General features: G+C 43.9%; 1 protein-coding gene across 4 annotated transcripts in view; it reads left to right on the top strand.

The window, feature by feature from the left end:
• Nucleotides 1-12,506: 12,506 nt before the first annotated feature.
• The window catches only part of CPNE3 (copine 3), a 47,365-nt gene continuing 45,798 nt past the window's right edge, over nucleotides 12,507-14,073 (top strand). For 2 of the 4 annotated variants that reach the window (XM_006073074.4, XM_025264999.3), the window contains exon 1: nucleotides 12,537-12,727. The gene's annotated coding sequence lies outside the window, so the exon portion shown is untranslated. Of the gene's footprint in view, nucleotides 12,728-14,073 lie in introns of all 4 variants that reach the window. The other 2 variants (XM_025265000.3, XM_025265001.3) reach the window with 2 other exon arrangements.

Consider the following 14,073-nt stretch of genomic DNA (forward strand, 5'->3'; position numbering starts at 1 on the left):
AGACTTCTACCCATCCTAGGAGTCTGTCTTGGCTTTGGCACAAGGGCAGATCAGCATTCCATAATTTATGTCAGGTCAGATCAGATCGGTCGCTCAGTCGTGTCCGACTCTTTGCGACCCCATGAATCGCGGCACGCCAGGCCTCCCTGTCCAACACCAACTCCGAGAGTTCACTGAGACTCACATCTATCAAGTCAGTGATGCCATCCAGCCATCTCATCCTCTGTCGTCCCCTTCTCCTCCTGCCCCCAATCCCTCCCAGCATCAGAGTCTTTTCCAATGACTCAACTCTTCGCATGAGGTGGCCAAAGTACTGGAGTTTCAGCTTTAGCATCATTCCTTCCAAAGAAATCCCAGGGCTGATCTTCAGAATGGACTGGTTGGATCTCCTTGCAGTCCAAGGGACTCTCAAGAGTAATTTATGTATGCAAATACAAAATGCTTAAAAAAAAAATTCTCTGCTGCCTCCAGAGGTGGGGAGAATGCTGGTACTGGAGGGTCCGTTAAGGAAATAAATGCTTGGGAGGATTAAACTATTCTATGTAAAGGAAAGAATGAAGGAAGAGGAGGATGTCAGAGAGAAGCCAGAGACAAAGAATGACCAGCCTAGGGACTTCCCTGGTGGTCCAGTGGCTAAGACTCCATACTTTCAACTTAGGGGGCCTGGGTTCCATCACTGGTGAGGGAACTGATCCCGCATGTTGCAACTAAGAGTCCACAATCTGCACCTAACAAGGGGCTTAGCCGAATAAACAATGACCCGCCAAAACTGATCCAGTAAGAAGGACTAGAAAGAGGAAGCCTTTGGGCAGAAGATTGACAGCTGTTATATGCTTTGGATTGTATGGTATGAAACCCCTGGCTTCCCCTCAAAATATTCAGTACTTGCTTCTCATTGCACTAGAATTCTTTTGAAGGGAAAGAAGAGGTTTTGAACCTACCTCAGAATTGATGTGAGAGAAAATACAGGCTGAAAACCTAGTAAATGGATTACATGAAAAATTTTTATGGCCAATAAGGGAAGATAGTTAGTTTTTGTTTTGTTTTGTTTTGTTTTAATTAGGTTACACTTATATAGTACTCTTAATACTATGTAGTGAATTAACACACACTTTCATTTCATTTGATCTTCCCAACTACATTGTGAAGTGGTATCCAAAATTAATAAACAAGTGAACTATAGCTTAAAGAGTTTTATTATTCAAGGATACATAGCTGGTAAGTATTGGTTCGTCGTTGCTCAGTCCTGTCCAACTCTTTGCGATCCCATGGACTGTAACCCGCCAGGCTCCCCTGTCCATGAGGTTTTTCAGGCAAGAATACTGGAGTGGGTTGCCTTTTCCCCCCTCTAGGGGATTTTCCCAACCCAAGGATCCAACGCCCATCTCCTGTGTCTCCTGCATTGGCAGGCGGATTGTTTATCATGGAGCCATCAGGAAAGACCAGTAAATATTGGTAGAAGAGTTGAATTCATGTCTTCTAACAACAAGTTCAAAGCTTCGTCTATGGGATTTCTCCTTCCACCGGTTGATCAACCACATTTCTTCAGGATTATATCAGTGACATCCCTATTGTGTTTATTTTTAAAGCATTTTGCAAAATATATACAGGTCCTTTTCACAATTTACTTTCTCTTTAAAAAATTTTTCTACTGGTAGCTTTCTCAATATTGCTGAATAATAGGTTTTTACCACTGACTGGCATCATAATCCTGAGATTGACTTTCTGATATTTAAACCAGAGTTAAAATTTTAATTAAATTTTTTATTTTGAAAAAAAAAATCTAGATCCTTAGAAAAGTTGCAAGAAATCTGATATACTCTTTGCCATCCATTAGTTTTAGATCCTTAGAAAAGTTGCAAGAAATCTCATATTTTCTTCACCTAAATTCATCCATGATTAACATTTTGTCACATTATCTTTGTTTAAATATCATACATATAACATGTATATTTTATTCCTGTTATTATTTTCTATTATTGAACTTGTTAAGAGTAGATTACACATATCATGACTCTTCAAGCCCAGAAAAAAGGACATTCTCTTATTTAGTCCTAGTGAAGTGAAGTGAAGGTCGCTCAGTCGTTTCTGACTCTTTGCAACCTCATGGACTATACAGTCCATGAAATTCCCCAGGCCAGAATACTGCAGTGGGTAGCCTTTCCCTTCTCCAGGGGATCTTCCCAACCCAGAGATCGAACCCAGGTCACCCACATTACAGGCAGACTCTTTACCATCTGAGCTACCTGGGAAGCTCAATAATACTGGAGTGGGTAGCCTATCCCTTCACCAGCAGATCTTCCCCACCCAGGAATCAAACTGGTGTCTCCTGAGTTGCAGTTTAGTCCCAGTACAATGATCAAATCAGGAAATCAAAGTTGACAGAATATTATTGTTTAATATACAAGATATGCTTATTGTCCCAATGCTTTCCTTCATAGTAACAATTTTCCCCAACTCAGATAAAATCCTGATTACTTGTTGTGTTTAATTGTCCTGTTTCTTTAGTCTCCTCAAGTCTGTGATATTTCTCTCTTGGCTCCAGGGACAGTATCTTTGCTTACCTCCCGTGAGCCTCAGATTTCCCTCTGTTATATTTTTTTTGTCAGGATTCCTTCCCATTCCATTTACTTCCTTGTCACCCTCCCCCGTCTCCTGATCACACTCCACTATTCCTTACCTAGGTAATTCCTATTCATCTTTCAACTCTCTGTCCAAATGTTACTTCCTCAGAGAAAATTTTCTTTATTCCCCTTAGTATATTTTCATTTTCTTTATGACTCTAAGCACATTTCATCATTTCTTTTATATATTTGTGATTATTTGTCAATCTGGAATAAATTTTAAAGATAGCAATGATAAGAATCAATAATATGTGCCTTCACTATACTGTAACCTCAATGATGTGTCAGATTTTTGCATATAATAGGGCCTGACACAATTTCTTCACTCATTAAACAAATATATTTTGCTCTTCTATAGTATGCCTGGGAGAAGTCAATGGCACCCCACTCCAGTACGCTTGCCTGGAAAATCCCATGGATGGAGGAGCCTGGTGGGCTACAGTTCATGGGGTCACCAAGAGTCAGACATGACTGAGTGACTTCACTTTCACTTTTCACCTTCATGCATTGGAGAAGGAAATGGCAACCCACTCCAGTGTTCTTGCCTGGAGAATCCCAGGGACAGGGGAGCCTGGTGCGCTGCCATCTATGGGGTCACACAGAGTCGGACATGACTGAAACAACTCAGCAGCAGCAAAGTATGCCTGATATTCTTCTAGGCTGAATGAATAATTCTTAGTGGAGTATATATTTCAGCTGGGAAGAGACAGTAAACAAGATAAAAGATATGATAGATAATAAAAGATATAATGTGTGTGTTAGTTGCTCAGTCGTGTCTGACTCTTTGCAACCCCATGGACTATAGCCCACCTGGCTCCTCTGACCATGGGATTCTCCAGGCAAGAATACTGGAGTGGGTGACCATTGCCTTCTCCAAAGATATGAGACAGTGCTAAATGCTGAAAAGGAAGATAAGCAGGAAGGGGTATAGGTATACTTCTTTGTAGGCATTACAGTTTTAAATAGGTTGGTGGCCACAGAAGAAATCACTGAGTGGGAAGGGGGAATAAGTCATTGAAGATATATGGGGGCAGAGCATATCATGTGGGGGGAAATGAAAGTGCAAAGGCCTGAATTTGGAAGTCAAGCGACATTTTCTCTGAATATAAGGGCTTCCCTGGTGGCTCAGATGGTAAAGAATCTGCCTGCAATGCAGAAGACCCAGGTTTGATCCCTGGGTCAGGAAGATCCCCTGGAAGAGGAAATGACAACCCACTCCAGTATTCTTGCCTGGAGAATTCCATGACAGAGGAGCCTTGTGTGGTAGAGTCCAGAAGTCCTAAAGAGTCGACACGACTGTGTGATTAAAACTAACTAACTAGCACTCTAAATTGAATGAGCAAGGAGGAGAGTATTAAGAAAAGATAAGGTCAGAGAAGAGATGGGGACCAAGTAATGTAGGACCTCATAAACCATTGTAAGTGCTTTGCCTTTTTTTCTTTGTATGATTGTATGTGACACAGGCTTTCCAGGTGTCTCAGTGGTAAAGAATCTGTTTGACAATGGGGAAGATGCAGGTTCTACCTCTGGGTCAGGAAGATCCCCTGGAGTAGGAAATGGCAACCTGCTCCAGTATTATCACCTGGAAAATTCCATGGACAGAGGACCCCTTGTGGGCTGCAGTTCATTGGGTTGCAAAGAGTTGGACATGACTGAGCACACACACACATACACACACACAGACACACACATGACACATTCTAATTTACATTTTAATTAGATTCTTCTGACAGTTTTGAAAACAGACTAGGGGAGCTGGTAAGGAAGCAGTTACTAGGATTTACTGTAATCTAGAAAGAAATTGTGGTGACTTGGACTAGGCTGGAAAATAGTCAGAAGGCAGACGTAATTTGAAGGCAGAGTTGATAGAATTAGCCAACACCCTGGAGCAGATGAGGCGGGATCTGACAAAGGCAAAGATTTCTCCAAATGTTTTGGCCCAAACAGCTGACATTACTTGAGATAAAGACTCTGGGAGATACAGATTTGGGAAGGAAGATCAGGAGGGTATATTCGTACATTTATATTTGAAATGATTATTAGACATCTCTGTTAGCCAGTCTTCAAGATGGTCCACAATGGTTCTTAACTTCTGAATATACTCCTTTGTGGGATTGCATCTCAAATTAGATATAGTTAGTTCAGTTCAGTTGCTCAGTCGTGTCTGACTCTTTATGACCCCATGAATCGCAGCACACCAGGCCTCCCTGTCCACCAACTCCCAGAGATGACTCAAATTCATGTCCATTGAGTCGGTGATGCCATCCAGCCATCTCATCCTCTGTCGCCCCCTTCTCCTCCTGCCTCCAATCCCTCCCAGCATCAGGGTCTTTTCCAATGAGTCAGCTCTCCCCATCAGGTGGCCAAAGTATTGGAGCTTCAGCTTCAACATCAGTCCTTCCAATGAACACCCAGGACTGATCTCCTTTGGGATGGACTGGTTGGATCTCCTTGCAGTCCAAGGAACTCTCAACAGTCTTTTCCAACACCACAGTTCAAAAGCATCAATTCTTCGGCACTCAGCTTTCTTCACAATCCAACTCTCACATCCATACATGACCACTGGAAAAACCATAACCTTGACTAGATGGACCTTTGTTGGCCAAGTAATAGCTCTGCTTTGTAATATGGTATCTAGGTTGGTCATAACTTTCCTTCCAAGAAAGAGGTGTCTTTTAATTTCATGGCTGCAATCACCATCTGCAGTGATTTTGGAGCCCCAGAAATAAAGTCTGACACTGTTTCCATTGTTTCCCCATCTATTAGCCATGAAGTAATGGGACCGGATGCCATGATCTTCGTTTTCTGAATGTTGAGCTTTAAGCCAACTTTTTCACTCTCCTCTTTCACTTTCATCAAGAGGCTTTTGAGTTCCTCTTCACTTTCTGCCATAAGGGTGGTGTCATCTGCATATCTGAAGTTATTGATATTTCTCCCAGCAATCTTGATTCCAGCTCGTGCTTCTTCCAGCCCAGCATTTCTCATGAGGTACTCTGCGTATAAGTTAAATAAGCAGGGTGACAATATACAGCCTTGACGTACTCCTTTTCCTATTTGGAATCAGTCTGTTGTCCCATGTCCAGTTCTAACTGTTGCTTCCTCACCTGCAGATAGGTTTCTCAAGAGGCAGGTCAGGTGGTCTTGTATGCCCATCTCTTTCAGAATTTCCCACAGTTTACTGTGATCCACATAGCCAAAGGCTTTGGCATAGTCAATAAAGCAGAAATAGATGTTTTTCTGGAACTCTTTTCCTTTTTCCATGATCCAGCAGATGTTGGCAATTTGGTCTCTAGTTCCTCTGCCTTTTCTAAAACCAGCTTGAACATCAGGAAGTTCACGGTTCACATATTGCTTAAGCCTGGCTTGGAGAAGCTTGAGCATTACTTTACTAGCATGTGAGATGAATGCAATTTGTGCGGTAGTTTGAGCATTCTTTGGCATTGCCTTTCTTTGGGATTGGAATGAAAACTGACCTTTTGCAGTCCTGTGGCCACTGCTGAGTTTTCCAAATTTGCTGGCATATTGAGTGCAGCACTTTCACAGCATCATCTTTCAGGATTTGAAATAGCTCAACTGGAATTCCATCACCTCCACTAGCTTTGTTCATAGTGATGCTTTCTAAGGCCCACTTGACTTCACATTCCAAGATGTCTGGCTCTAAGTGAGTGATCACACCATCGTGATTATCTTGGTCATGAAGATCTTTTTTGTTCAGTTCTTCTGTGTATTCTTCCCACCTCTTCTTAATATCTTCTGCTTCTATTAGGTCCATACCATTTCTCTCCTTTATTGTGCCCATCTTTGCATGAAATATTCCCTTGGTATCTCTAATTTTCTTGAAGAGATTTCTAGTCTTTCCCATTCTGTTGTTTTCCTCTATTTCTTTGCAATTATCACTGAGGAAGGCTTTCTTATCTCTTCTTTCTATTCTTTGGAACTCTGCATTCAGATGCTTATATCTTTCCTTTTCTCCATCTTTGACTGCGAAGAATAAAATCAGTCTGATTTTGGTGTTGACCATCTGATGATGTCCATGTGTAGCGTCTTCTCTTGTGTTGTTGGAAGAGAGTGTTTGCTATGACCAGTGCGTTCTTTTGGCAAAAGTCTATTAGCCTTTGCCCTGCTTCATTACATACTCCAAGGCCAAATTTCCCTATTACTCCAGGTGTTTCTTGACTTCCTACTTTTGCATTCTAGTCCCCTATAATGAAAAGGACATCTTTTTTGGGTGTTAGTTCTAAAAGGTCTTGTAGGTCTTCATAGAACCGTTCAACTTCATCTTCTTCAGTGTTACTGGTTGGGGCATAGGCTTGGATTACCGTGACATTGAGTAGTTTGCCTTGGAAACGAACAGAGATCACTCTGTCGTTTTTGAGATTGCATCCAAGTACTGCATTTCGGACTCTTTTGTTGACCATGATGGCTAGTCCATTTCTTCTAAGGGATTCCTGCCCGCAGTAGTAGATATAATGGTCATCTGAATTACATTTTCAAATTAGATATAGACTGGTTTATTTGACCACTGGAATATGGCAAAAGTGATTGTATATGACTCCTGAGGCTAAATCATAAAACTCATTCAGCTTCTGTTGTGGTCTTTTAGATTGTTTGCCCTGGGGCAAGCCAGGAGCCATAGGATACTCAAGCAGCCCTATTGAGAGGGGCCGGTGGGAACGGAACTGAGGTCTCCCACCAGCAAAGTGCACCACTGTTACATGTAAGCAAGCCATCTTGAAAGTGGATCCTCCAGCACCAGAAGACAGCTGCAACCCTGAAGAATACCTGCCTGCAATTCTCATGAGAGATGATGAGCCAGAACCACAGAGCTAAGCCACTCTGAAATTCCTGAGATACAGAATTTATATAATAAATGACAACTTTATTTTTGTCATCAGTCAGTTCAGTCTCTCAGTAGTGTCCGACTCTTTGCAACCCCATTGACTGCAGCATGCCAGGCCTTCCTGTCCATCACCAACTCCTGGAGTTTACTCAAACTCATGTCCATCGAGTCGGTGACGCCATCCAACTATCTCATCTTCTGTTGTCCCCTTCTCCTCCTTTCCTCAAGCTTTCCCAGCATCAGGGTCTATTCCAATGAGTCAGCTCTTCACATCAGGTGGCCAGAGTATTGAAGTTTCAGCTTCAACATCAGTCCATCCAATAAACACCCAGGACTGATCTCCTTTAGGATGGACTGGTTGGATCTCCTTGCAGTCCAAGGGACTCTCAACAGTCTTCTCCAACACCACAGTTCAAAAGCATCAATTCTTTGGTGCTCAGCTTTCTTTATAGTCCAACTCTCACATCCATACATGACCACTGGAAAAACCATAGCTTTGATTAGATGGACCTTTGTTGGCAAAGTAACGTCTCTGCTTTTTAATATGCTGTCTAGTTTGGTTATAACTTTTTTCTTTCCTTAGTCATATCTCATTGAATTTAAGTTTTTATTGGAGTATAATTGCTTTACAATGTTGTGTTAGTTTGTGCTGTACAACAAAGGGAATCAGATAAATGGATACATATATCCTCTCCTGCTCAGACCTTCCTCACTCCTTCCTGCCCATCCCACCCCTCCTGGTATCACAAAGCACCAAGCTGAGCTCCCTGTGCTGTACAACAATCTGCTTTACACATGATAGGGTATATATGTCAATGCTACTCTCTCAATTCATTTTACCCTCCCTTTCCCTCTCTGCGTCCAGAAGTCCTTGCTGTATGTCTGCATCTCTATTCCTGCCCTGCAAATAGGGTCATCAACACTATTTTTCTAGATTCCATGTATATTGTTTTTCTCTTTCTGACTTACTTCATTTTGTATGACAGAGTCTGGGTTCATCCACATCATTACAAATGACTCAATTTCATTCCTTTTTATGGCTGAGTAATATTCCGCTCGCAAAGAGTCGGACACAACTGAGTGACTGAACTGAACTGAACTGAATGTTCATTGTATGTATATACCATATCTTTTTTACCCATTCATCTATTGATGGACATTTAGGTTGCTTCCATGTCCTGACTATTATAAATAGTGCTGCAATGAACACTGGAGTACATGTATCTTTTTCAGTTATGATTTTCTCAGGGTATATCCTGCCCAGTAGCAGGATAATAAATGACTACTTAATTGCAAGCCCCTAAATTTGGAGTAATCTGTTATGGAGTAGTAGATAACTAATACACCCCCAAAGTAGAAAGCTGGAATCTAGAGTTTCAGGATTTAGAAGTTTGGTAAACTTCACAATATAGATGGAGGACCTCCCTGGTGGCCCAGTGGTTAAGAATCTGCCTGCTAACGCAGTGGACTTGGGTTCAACCCTACAAGCTTTGGAGCAACTAAGCCCATGTGCCACAACTACTAAACACTCATTCTAGATCCTGCAAGTCTCAACTACTGAGCCGAGTGCTGCAACTACTGAAGCCATGTGCCCTGGAGCGTGTGTTCCGAAACAAGAGAAGTCACCACAATGAGAAGCCCACTTTCTACAATGAAGAGTTGCACCCACTTGCAGCAACTAAAGAAAGGCCATGCACACAAAATACATTATAAATAAATAATTTTTAAAAAGAATATAGATGAATTTCAAAGCTGTAAGGCTAGATGAGATAGCTAAACGTTTGGATGAAGATAGAAAAAAGAAAAGTCAAGATCTAAACCCTGGGGCACTCCAGTGTAAGAACTGGGAATAGGAGGATCAAAACCCAAAGGATATAAGAAGGAATAACTAGTGAAGTAGAAGAACACCAAAAGAATATATATATATATATATATTGTATTTCTCATTCATTTTAGCATCCTTTTAAATCTCCGGCAGGTGTTTAGTCCCATGTCTATTTGTTCTTTGTTTCTAGAACCTTGTTATGCCTGATACATAATAATCATTCAATACATGTTGAATAAATGAGTGCATAAATAAGTACAAAAGTAGAATGGAATTAAGACTATAGTTTGAGAAGAATAAATAAGTTAATCAGCAACGGCACTGTCCATTTAGATGAGAGACTGCTTATTGGGTACTAAAAGTACAAAACCATTTCATTGTCTCTGCTCCCAGTGGTAGTGGAAACAGAGGTCATCAAAGTTAGGTATTGATATTAGGTATTCTGAAAATTTTGAAACTTGCAACAAAATTAAAGTACCCAAGGACCTTCACTTTACTGTTAAAACAGAATAAAAACCAAAACAGAAAGGTTGTTTTTACTAATCTTTTAGTAAAAACAAAATAAGATACTTCTCTTTCCTTTCTGCTATGTTCCAACCACAAAGGTATTGCTTCTGTTCCTGCAGTTTGCTAAGTCTAGACTTGCCTTTTCCCCTGCTGTCTTTCCTCTGCCTTCAGATCCTCTTCACATGACTGGCTCTTTAAATAAAATACCGTAACCTTAGAGAGGCCTTCCCTGTCTGAATAGGCTCTCATTATCCTCAAGTCCCTTTCTGTCACATTGTGTTGTTGTTCATTCACCCAGTCGTGTCTGAATCTTTGTGACCCCATGGACTGCAGCACGCCAGGGCTCCCTGTCTCTCACCATCTCCTGGAGTTTGCCCAAGTTCATGTCCATTGCATCAGTGATGCCATCCAGCCATCTCATCCTCTGAAGCCCTCTTTACCTCTTGCCCTCAATTTCTTCCCAGCATCAGGGACTTTTCCAATGGGACGGCTCTTCACATCAGGTGACCAAAATATTGGCGCTTCATCTTCAGCATCTGTCCTTCCAATGAATATTCAGGGTTGATCTCCCTTAAGACTGACTGGTTTGATCACCTTGCTGTCCAGAGGACTCTCATGAGTCTTTTCTGGCATCACAGTTCGAAGGCGTCCATTATTTGGCATTCTGTCTTTACAGTCCAGCTCTCACAACTGTACGTGACCATTGGGAAGACCAGAGCCTTGACTATACGGAACTTTGTCAGCAGAGTAATGTCTCTGCTTTTCAACACACTGTCTAGGTTTGCCATAGCTTCTATCACATTACTCTGTATTATTTTCTGCATAATACAATAATGTGAATAATAATCCATGTCAAGGTTGCAACAATGAGCTTTACTCAAGGGCCTTAGGAATTGCAATTTGGGAGACAAGGACTTGGGTAAAAACCAGAAGAGTGCTTCTGGAGAGAGAGTCAGGGGCTTATAAAGGCAGATACTACGAGGTTGTTAAAGTTGTCTGGTGAGAATTATGGCTGATTCTGATGCAGAAAAGAAGATATTTATTCTTAATGGGGAGCTGTCACTAGGGTCAGATAAATATCTTGAGTCTCATCGACTTTGGGCAGATGGTCTGGATGCTCCTACTAAGAGTCCACCTGAGCTGAGATGTGCATGTCTCACTCCCTCAAGGGTTCCTGGCTCCATTTTAGGAAGCTCTTTTAGCAATATCGACTCCATTTTGATTTTTCTTTCACAGCACTTATGGTTATCTGAAATCATTTTGGTTCTTTTTAATAACTTATTATTTGTTCTCCCTCTAGAATAGAAGCTTCTGTTTTTTTGCTAGTTTATCCCATCTCTATAGAACAATGCTTGGCAAGAAACAAGGACCCAGGAGGTGTTGAGTAAATGAAGGAATCTTCACTTGCTTTGATACTGAGGGAGTCATTTCCTAGGCAGGTTGATAGGGAGTCTAGGGGTCCCCAAGGAGAGAGGGGTCTGGAATTCTCAAGGAGGAAGAAAGGACAAACTTTTTTTTCCTTCTCTACATTCCTTAGGATTATATAACAATAATGTATCCTGCCTAAGGACGGTCTTTGGACTCAACCTTCTGTTATCTTAAACTGTTTTTTTTGGGCGGAAGTTCAAATTTCAAGTAGTCAAATGTAGCAATGTTTTCCATAATACTGATAATCTGTTTTAACTCAGGCAGCATCAAGTCACAGTCAGGTGGGGTGCTTAGAGATTACTTTGAATCTGTGAATTCGAGCAGTAGGCCAATTACTTAGCTATCAAATCTCAAGTTACTCGTATTTTTCTCATTTGCAAAATGGGGGTAGGCACTAAATACGTCACAAACTGTGAGGATTGAATGAAATTAAGAATATCAAATAATTCCGATAGTGTGCACATTGAAAGCGCTCTAACAGTGGTTCAGTTCAGTTCAGTCGCTCATTTGTGCCCAACTCTTTGCAACCCCATGGACTGCAGCACGCCAGGCCTCCCTGTCCATCACCAACTCCCGGGGGTTTACTCACACTCATGTCCATTGAGTCGTGATGCCATCCAACCGTCTTATCGCCTATCGTCCCCTTCTCCTCCTGCCTTCAATCTTTCCCAGCATCAGGGTCTTTTCAAATGAGTCAGTTCTTTGCATCAGGTGGCCCAAGTGTTGGAGTTTCAGCTTCAGCATCAGTCCTTCCAATGAATATTCAGGACTGATTTCCTTTAGGATTGACTGGCTTGATTTCCTCGCAGTCCAAGGGACTCTCAAGAGTCTTCTCAACGTAACAGAGGGTAGGAGTTAGCACTTGTCTACTTTCATGCTGAACCTGATTCTTTTCTGGTTCACAATGCGGTCTAAATTTTCTCAAATGTAAATTCTTGTATTTTCAGGAATTTATTTTGGTGTACCGGATAACTTACTTAAAAAGCCTTAAGTTTCCTAGGGGTTTTCAGTAAGAAACCAGTTTCGGGCAGGCAGTGGCCGAGGTGGACGGAGCCGGCCTCAGCCCCGCCCTGCCCCGCCCCTCAACCGGGCCCCGCCCCGCCCCTCTTCCGGGCCCCGCCCCCATCCCCGCCTCGTCCCTCGGCCGGCCCCAGCCTCGCCTCGCCCCTCAGCCCCGCCCCGCTTCGCCAATCATCCCCGCCCCTAGCCCTGCCCCGCCACCCCGCCCCTCGGCCTCGCCCCTCGACTGGGCCCCGCCCATCAGCCCCGGCCCTGCCCCGCCCCTCGGTCCGCCCCTCGGCCCCGCCCCGCCCTTCGGCGGATCCTCCGGGTTTCCTTGGACTCACGGCGACTGGGAGACTGTGCGGTGTCCGCCTGCCGGGTCCTTAAGGAGTAACTCCCATCCCTGTGGCCGAGCCGTGAGTGCGGACTCTCCTCTGCTTCGGGCCCGGTGTGACGGGGTACCCGGAACCCAGCGGTCCCCTGGAGAGGAGAAGGAGCCAGGTCGGGAGAGCCGGGGATCCGCGCGACTGGGCCGGGCCGCCCTCGCGCTGTGGGCGCATCCTGGGCTCCGCGCGGCCGGGCGTAGGCCGGGCGCATGGGGCCTCTGCAGCCGCTGGACGGGCGATCGGCGACCGGCCCAGGGCCAGAGTTGCCCAGCGTCTTCCGGGGGAGCCGGAGCTCCGGGCTCAGCTCCAGGCTACGAGGCGCCGCCTGCGCTTGACCTCTGGTGCCCGGGAACCCACAGCCTCCTCCGGCGGGGTGGCGGGCTTGCGGCCCGGGGAGACACGCGGACTCGGGCCGGCTCTGTGTTTCGCTAGTACCAGGGGGAGCGGGACGCGCCTTGGTAGCGGGGGACCCCAGGGGAGCTGCCAGATCGTGGGGTGGACAAAAGTGACTCGTGTGGGGTAACGCAGGAGGCTGCGGGAAGGCGTATCCTAGCGGCTCCAGTTCCGGCTCCGGCTTCGAATTTCTAAGGTTTAGTGTTTTGGGCTCACTACCACCGAGGGCGTGGAGGAAGTGCGGTTAGGTTTGTTTTGCATTACCAGAACCTCTGGGAGACCGAGCAAACCTATCACTGGCGTTACCTGTGATGGTGATCCACACTTTCTGTTTATCCTCGGTATTATCTTTTCGTGGCTGCCTCTGTAACTGCTAATCAGGTAGGAGGAAGAGTGGCATTGAGTGCACCGAGTACTGGTTACAGGATGGCACAAACCCTGCTAGACAACTTTCCTATATGTTAGTTCATTGAGTGCTCACAACCATCAGCTTAAGTGGTATTGCTATTTCGTTTCATACTCGAGAAAACTCAGATTGCATAAATTTCCAAATTGCACAAGGGTTAAGTGGTAGTAGCATTAGAGCTGAAATTCAGATCTGTATGATTTCTGCACCCAGGCTTTATGGCCTAATGTTAAAAAACATTTTTGGGGCTTTCCTGATGACTCAATGGTAGAGAATCCACCTGCTAATGCAGGAGAGGAGGGTTTGATCCCTGGGTTGGACGGATCCCCTGGAAAAGGAAATGGCAACCCACTCCAGTATTCTTGCCAGGAAAAATCCTATGGACAGAGGAGTCTGGCTGGCTACAGTCCATGGGGTCGCAAAGAGTCAGACATGACTTCGCGACTGAACAACAACGAAGAATATTATTACTCTTTGGGATAAGATGGATACCAAGGTTTGAGATCTATTCTTTGAGATTTGTTAGCTGTATGACCTTGGGCGGGTTGCTTAGCCTTTTAGGGCCTGTTTCTGCACTTGTTAAATAGAGATAAAATACCTCCTATGTCATAGGGTTGTTATGAAGATTGAATAAGATCTTTTTGGACCACACTTAGCCAAGT

This window comes from Bubalus bubalis, chromosome 15, assembly GCF_019923935.1.
Source record: "Bubalus bubalis isolate 160015118507 breed Murrah chromosome 15, NDDB_SH_1, whole genome shotgun sequence".
NCBI lineage: Eukaryota > Metazoa > Chordata > Mammalia > Artiodactyla > Bovidae > Bubalus > Bubalus bubalis.